Source organism: Ambystoma mexicanum, assembly GCF_040938575.1.
Source record: "Ambystoma mexicanum isolate Mex_15411 chromosome 12 unlocalized genomic scaffold, UKY_AmexF1_1 Mex_chr12_unloc.2, whole genome shotgun sequence".
In the NCBI taxonomy this organism is placed as follows: domain Eukaryota; kingdom Metazoa; phylum Chordata; class Amphibia; order Caudata; family Ambystomatidae; genus Ambystoma; species Ambystoma mexicanum.
Window position 1 is genome coordinate 8,492,220 of NW_027182323.1, and position 8,329 is coordinate 8,500,548.

General features: G+C 44.0%; 1 non-coding gene across 1 annotated transcript; it reads right to left on the reverse strand.

Annotated features, from left to right (window-relative positions):
* Nucleotides 1–6,620: 6,620 nt before the first annotated feature.
* Nucleotides 6,621–6,706, reverse strand: TRNAY-GUA (transfer RNA tyrosine (anticodon GUA)). Its single transcript is given in 2 exon segments — nucleotides 6,621–6,656; nucleotides 6,670–6,706. It is a non-coding gene; the product is annotated as a tRNA-Tyr (tRNA).
* Between the last annotated feature and the right edge of the window lie 1,623 nt (nucleotides 6,707–8,329).

The following is an 8,329-nucleotide window of genomic DNA, read 5'->3' on the forward strand; positions in this document are numbered from 1 at the left end:
ACCTCCTAGCGGGTTACCCAACAGTCCACCTCGAGCTGCACCTCCACTGGGCGGGACCCAAAGGTTGTCCCGAGGCTCCCGGTGCTGCAGATCTGGTTCTAGTTCCGGCGGAGGTGATTCACAGTCCTCTCTCTCGACCAGGTGTTTGAACAAAGAGCTGTTTCTCGTGATCTCCTTGTCTTCGACCAACCTAATCCTCCTCTGGCTTTATGGTCTATTGTAGAACCTCTCCACTCATTTGCCCACATTTTACCTTTGATAGTACTGGGACAAGGAAGGGGCGACCCTGGTGGCGTGGGCGATTTCGGGGGATCTTGGGCAAAACCAGGACTTTCGGGAGAGGCTTAGAAATTCATCAGAGAATCCTGGGCTCCCAAAACCAAGAAGGCCTACAGAGGTGCTTGGGATAAGTGGAGTAAATGGTGCATGGAGAGGGAAATACATCCTGTTCAAACAGATGTAGTCGATGTGGTGAAATTCCTGGTCAATCAGGCAGCTCAGGGTAGAGTATACTGGACTATTTACACATATCGTTCAGCGATTTCGGTAGGGCATGAAAACGTAGAAAGTCACCCCTTGGGCGAACATCCACTGGCGTGTAGAGTACTCAAAGGAATAAAAAGTATGATACCACCGGCTCTGAGATATCACCGTCTTTGGGACGTTAGTGGGGTGTTGAGATTGTTTGAGTCCTGGCCGGATAATGGCGGTCTGTCCAGGAAGGCTCTGTGGGCTAATCTGACTACCCTGCTCTGCTTAATATCGTGCAAAAGGGTCTCGGACATCAGGGCTCAGGAAGTGGACTGGAAATTGTTTTCGCCGACAGGCGTTCCCTTTCATATAACAAAGAGAACTAACACAGGGATCAGGACAGTCGATTATGCAGCATTTCCAGAAGGGCCCAAATTATGTCCAGTCAGTGGTTTGAAGCTGTATGAAAGTAACTCAACACAGTTCAGGTCCACAGTGGAATCACAATTGTGATAAGGAAACCCTTTATGGCAGTTTGGACAGCTACCTTGGCAAGATGGGTGAAGTGGTGCATGAGCCAAGCTGGCGTAGGTACAAGTCATTTCGGAGCACATTCGGTTAGGGGTGCCATGGCATCCACAGCATTCAGAATGGGGGCATGCCTAGCGGACATTTTGAAGGCAGGGGTTTGGTCCAACAAGTCGACTTTTAAGAACTTTTATTTTAGACCAATCGGCCAGGTGACTACGTTGGTAGTGAGTAAGCTTGGAACAAGCATAATCCGAGCCTACCCGTCTTGACATAGAATACTGATTTTCAATACATTTGTAATAGAAAGTCATGATTCTATTAAAGATACTGAGGCAAAGGATTATCCCACCCTATCAATTGCGTAAATAGACTGGAATGACTGTGATCGGAATTACTGATTATAAGGAATTTGGAATTTAATTTCTGACATGTTCTTTTGCGATTGCCCACCCAGTTTATAGTGGAGTTTTTCATTGGTGCTATTTGTGAATTGGCAGGTACAGAACCCAAGACGTCAAGTACATGAGGAGTAAAAGAGACGTGGTGGAGGTTTCCAGCGTTAACTGGTTGGGACGCAGTTATGGATCAGCGAAAGAAAGAGGCCGAAGGAAGGCAGACGATGTTATACTGGACTTTAGTGTATGATTGGTTACAAGAAGTCACATAAAAGAAGAACCAATTAAATACAAACTCATATATCGCTAAAATTCATGGGATTTGTAGTTTTAGCTGTTTCTTTTTATGGTTGTGTTTTTTAAAGTTGTTGGCTGCTCGAGAAGTAAAGAGTTGAGCATAATCTTTCGCCTCCATGACTTTAATAGAATCATGTCTTTCTATTACGAATGCATTGAAAATCTGTATTTATTGTGTAATTTGTGCAGATTTCAAGCCATCCCGCAAAAAACATAGTGGTATTTCAGTCCTTCGTTTTCATAGTGTTTACAAGCCTGTCACTTACCTGCCATGACTCCACTATTACTCTATCCCCCCAACCCCCAATCCACCCATTACTCCCCAAACATTCACCTGTCGGTCTAACATTTGTAAACAATACAAGATAGAAAAGCATACTTATTCTGACATCAAGTGTTTAAAACGATGCACCTTCAAACACTGACTACATTTAATAAAAATTGCAATAACATATTTGATATTAAGCTGTGGTGGATATATAGATGATCTGCTGTGTATTTCTGCGATTTTTTAAATACGAAAACTTTCACATTACAAAAAAAAAAGCCACTTAGGAATGCGGGGGGTTCAACCCGCGACCTCATTGCCACAAGTCATGCCCTCCACCTCCGAGCAACATCCGCGAAGCACAATAGTGCCTTCCTGAATAAAGGATTAATGCATGATCCGTGGAACCAGGCTACGTAGCTCTCTGTGTTTAACCCATTCCTTTTTTGCTCATTTCACCCACACTGGAATCGTGGCTTGTAAGGTATGTGTTACAATACAACAAACATTGGGATTGCTTGGTTCTTTCTCAGTCGCTCTTTTCCCAGTACATAAATGCAGAATGCTAACTCTTTTACGCGGGACCGAGCCTCATCCTTTGAAACCCCAGGCAGCCTGCCTGCGCTGGGAACGTGTTTTTTCTGTTTAATCTGCGATGTTTTTCATGAAATAAGCATACAAAATAACGTGTTTGTATTTATAGGGGGTACTTCATTTCCAGAGAACAGGGTTTTTTTTATCAATAGGAGCCCAGCTGTATTTCTGCACGAGTTACTGGCGACCTCCCTACACATAATACAAAATGGCTGCCACGTCCACAGGAAACACATCATGTCTCTTCTGATTCTCTCGGTACTTCTACTACCCCAGCACCCCTCCCTCCACGTAAAGCACCCTGTTCTGTTGGTATAAGAATTTGGTAATTCTTAAAATGCTACCAAAAAAAAAAATGTCCTTCAAGCCGGATTTGAACCAGCGACCTAAGTATATCTGAATTTCCACTACAGTCCTCCGCTCTACCAACTGAGCTATCGAAGGCTCCTGCCTTTGTACACTATCAATAGCATATTTTTGTATCTCATCACAGAATGTTGTTCCTTCTGTTTTATAGATCTATTTCTCAAAGCAATATACAGTAAAATGTACCTCTAAACAAATCCCTGGCCCTTTCTATATTTGGTAAGTGAAAAAGGGAAACATTTTAAGAGAAAATTGAGAGTGAAAGTGACTAAGATACATCCTGCAGATATAGCTGTATACTGCTGTCTTCGGATTTCTTGTATTGCCTATGTTTCTATTAAAATGGCATAATGAAGTAACAGTTGATACAGATGGGGCTTAATAGCCACCGATTAACAGACTCGCCATCCAGCAAGCTGCTGAAACACTAAATGCCCACTGCAAAGCTATACAATGTTGAATGTAAATCTTACGTAATTTGAGTTCATAATATATTCTGAACCATTGTACCTGCGTAGTACAAAAAGGACGCACAGTCGGAGAGGAGATTGCAACAAATATCTTTTTAACTGCTAACATTGAACTGGCTTCCTTTCGCCAGTCCTCCTCTCACTAACCCAATGTCACACTTAACACGCCCCCAACAGGGGGCCTTGGGCTTAAAAGCACAGGGGATCGTAACACCACCCCTGGACAAATGTTCAAAACTCTGAATCAGCACTCTTCGACCCAGCGGCTTCCTTGTTACTTGTTGGGGTCTGGTGCCCATTTCACTGGTGCCACTACCTCCTAGCGGGTTACCCAACAGTCCACCTCGAGCTGCACCTCCACTGGGCGGGACCCAAAGGTTGTCCCGAGGCTCCCGGTGCTGCAGATCTGGTTCTAGTTCTGGCGGAGGTGATTCACAGTCCTCTCTCTCGACCAGGTGTTTGAACAAAGAGCTGTTTCTCGTGATCTCCTTGTCTTCGACAAACCTAATCCTCCTCTGGCTTTATGGTCTATTGTAGAACCTCTCCACTCATTTGCCCACATTTTACCTTTGATAGTACTGGGACAAGGAAGGGGCGACCCTGGTGGCGTGGGCGATTTCGGGGGATCTTGGGCAAAACCAGGACTTTCGGGAGAGGCTTAGAAATTCATCAGAGAATCCTGGGCTCCCAAAACCAAGAAGGCCTACAGAGGTGCTTGGGATAAGTGGAGTAAATGGTGCATGGAGAGGGAAATACATCCTGTTCAAACAGATGTAGTCGATGTGGTGAAATTCCTGGTCAATCAGGCAGCTCAGGGTAGAGTATACTGGACTATTTACACATATCGTTCAGCGATTTCGGTAGGGCATGAAAACGTAGAAAGTCACCCCTTGGGCGAACATCCACTGGCGTGTAGAGTACTCAAAGGAATAAAAAGTATGATACCACCGGCTCTGAGATATCACCGTCTTTGGGACGTTAGTGGGGTGTTGAGATTGTTTGAGTCCTGGCCGGATAATGGCGGTCTGTCCAGGAAGGCTCTGTGGGCTAATCTGACTACCCTGCTCTGCTTAATATCGTGCAAAAGGGTCTCGGACATCAGAGCTCAGGAAGTGGACTGGAAATTGTTTTCGCCGACAGGCGTTCCCTTTCATATAACAAAGAGAACTAACACAGGGATCAGGACAGTCGATTATGCAGCATTTCCAGAAGGGCCCAAATTATGTCCAGTCAGTGGTTTGAAGCTGTATGAAAGTAACTCAACACAGTTCAGGTCCACAGTGGAATCTCAATTGTGATAAGGAAACCCTTTATGGCAGTTTGGACAGCTACCTTGGCAAGATGGGTGAAGTGGTGCATGAGCCAAGCTGGCGTAGGTACAAGTCATTTCGGAGCACATTCGGTTAGGGGTGCCATGGCATCCACAGCATTCAGAATGGGGGCATGCCTAGCGGACATTTTGAAGGCAGGGGTTTGGTCCAACAAGTCGACTTTTAAGAACTTTTATTTTAGACCAATCGGCCAGGTGACTACGTTGGTAGTGAGTAAGCTTGGAACAAGCATAATCCGAGCCTACCCGTCTTGACATAGAATACTGATTTTCAATACATTTGTAATAGAAAGTCATGATTCTATTAAAGATACTGAGACAAAGGATTATCCCACCCTATCAATTGCGTAAATAGACTGGAATGACTGTGATCGGAATTACTGATTATAAGGAAGTTTGGAATTTAATTTCTGACATGTTCTTTTGCGATTGCCCACCCAGTTTATAGTGGAGTTTTTCATTGGTGCTGTTTGTGAATTGGCAGGTACAGAACCCAAGACGTCAAGTACATGAGGAGTAAAAGAGACGTGGTGGAGGTTTCCAGCGTTAACTGGTTGGGACGCAGTTATGGATCAGCGAAAGAAAGAGGCCGAAGGAAGGCAGACGATGTTATACTGGACTTTAGTGTATGATTGGTTACAAGAAGTCACATAAAAGAAGAACCAATTAAATACAAACTCATATATCGCTAAAATTCATGGGATTTGTTGTTTTAGCTGTTTCTTTTTATGGTTGTGTTTTTTAAAGTTGTTGGCTGCTCGAGAAGTAAAGAGTTGAGCATAATCTTTCACCTCCATGACTTTAATAGAATCATGTCTTTCTATTACGAATGCATTGAAAATCTGTATTTATTGTGTAATTTGTGCAGATTTCAAGCCATCCCGCAAAAAACATAGTGGTATTTCAGTCCTGCGTTTTCATAGTGTTTACAAGCCTGTCACTTACCTGCTATGACTCCACTATTACTCTATCCCCCAACCCCCAATCCACCCATTACTCTCCAAACATTCACCTGTCGGTCTAACATTTGTAAACAATACAAGATAGAAAAGCATACTTATTCTGACATCAAGTGTTTAAAACAATGCACCTTCAAACACTGACTACATTTAATAAAAATTGCAATAACATATTTGATATTAAGCTGTGGTGGATATATAGATGATCTGCTGTGTATTTCTGCGATTTTTTAAATACGAAAACTTTCACATTACAAAAAAAAAAAGCCACTTAGAAATGCGGGGGGTTCAACCCGCGACCTCATTGCCACAAGTCATGCCCTCCACCTCCGAGCAACATCCGCGAAGCACAATAGTGCCTTCCTGAATAAAGGATTAATGCATGATCCGTGGAACCAGGCTACGTAGCTCTCTGTGTTTAACCCATTCCTTTTTTGCTCATTTCACCCACACTGGAATCGTGGATTGTAAGTTATGTATTACAATACAACAAACATTAGGATTGCTTGGTTCTTTCTCAGTCGCTCTTTTCCCAGTACATAAATGCAGAATGCTAACTCTTTTACGCGGGACCGAGCCTCATCCTTTGAAACCCCAGACAGCCTGCCTGCGCTGGGAACGTGTTTTTTCTGTTTAATCTGCGATGTTTTTCATGAAATAAGCATACAAAATAACGTGTTTGTATTTATAGGGGGTACTTCATTTCCAGAGAACAGGGTTTTTTTTATCAATAGGAGCCCAGCTGTATTTCTGCACGAGTTACTGGCGACCTCCCTACACATAATACAAAATGGCTGCCACGTCCACAGGAAACACATCATGTCTCTTCTGATTCTCTCGGTACTTCTACTACCCCAGCACCCCTCCCTCCACGTAAAGCACCCTGTTCTGTTGGTATAAGAATTTGGTAATTCTTAAAATGCTACCAAAAAAAAAATGTCCTTCGAGCCGGATTTGAACCAGCGATCTAAGGATATCTGAATTTCCACTACAGTCCTCCGCTCTACCAACTGAGCTATCGAAGGCTCCTGGCTTTGTACACTATGAATAGCATATTTTTGTATCTCATCACAGAATGTTGTTCCTTCTGTTTTATAAATCTATTTCTCAAAGCAATATACAGTAAAATGTACCTCTAAACAAATCCCTGGCCCTTTCTATATTTGGTAAGTGAAAAAGGGAAACATTTTAAGAGAAAATTGAGAGTGAAAGTGACTAAGATACATCCTGCAAATATAGCTGTATACTGCTGTCTTCGGATTTCTTGTATTGCCTATGTTTCTATTAAAATGGCATAATGAAGTAACAGTTGATACAGATGGGGCTTAATAGCCGCCGATTAACAGACTCGCCAGCCAGCAAGCTGCTGAAACACTAAATGCCCACTGCAAAGCTATACAATGTTGAATGTAAATCTTATGTAATTTGAGTTCATAATATATTCTGAACCATTGTACCTGCGTAGTACAAAAAGGACGCACAGTCGGAGAGGAGATTGCAACAACTATCTTTTTAACTGCTAACATTGAACTGGCTTCCTTTCGCCAGTCCTCCTCTCACTAACCCAATGTCACACTTAACACGCCCCCAACAGGGGGCCTTGGGCTTAAAAGCACAGGGGATCGTAACACCACCCCTGGAAAAATGTTCAAAACTCTGAATCAGCACTCTTCGACCCAGCGGCTTCCTTGTTACTTGTTGGGGTCTGGTGCCCATTTCACTGGTGCCACTACCTCCTAGCGGGTTACCCAACAGTCCACCTCGAGCTGCACCTCCACTGGGCGGGACCCAAAGGTTGTCCCGAGGCTCCCGGTGCTGCAGATCTGGTTCTAGTTCCGGCGGAGGTGATTCACAGTCCTCTCTCTCGACCAGGTGTTTGAACAAAGAGCTGTTTCTCGTGATCTCCTTGTCTTCGACCAACCTAATCCTCCTCTGGCTTTATGGTCTATTGTAGAACCTCTCCACTCATTTGCCCACATTTTACCTTTGATAGTACTGGGACAAGGAAGGGGCGACCCTGGTGGCGTGGGCGATTTCGGGGGATCTTGGGCAAAACCAGGACTTTCGGGAGAGGCTTAGAAATTCATCAGAGAATCCTGGGCTCCCAAAACCAAGAAGGCCTACAGAGGTGCTTGGGATAAGTGGAGTAAATGATGCATGGAGAGGGAAATACATCCTGTTCAAACAGATGTAGTCGATGTGGTGAAATTTCTGGTCAATCAGGCAGCTCAGGGTAAAGTATACTGGACTATTTACACATATCGTTCAGCGATTTCGGTAGGGCATGAAAACGTAGAAAGTCACCCCTTGGGCGAACATCCACTGGCGTGTAGAGTACTCAAAGGAATAAAAAGTATGATACCACCGGCTCTGAGATATTACCGTCTTTGGGAAGTTAGTGGGGTGTTGAGATTGTTTGAGTCCTAGCCGGATAATGGCGGTCTGTCCAGGAAGGCTCTGTGGGCTAATCTGACTACCCTGCTCTGCTTAATATCGTGCAAAAGGGTCTCGGACATCAGGGCTCAGGAAGTGGACTGGAAATTGTTTTCGCCGACAGGCGTTCCCTTTCATATAACAAAGAGAACTAACACAGGGATCAGGACAGTCGATTATGCAGCATTTCCAGAAGGGCCCAAATTATGTCCAGT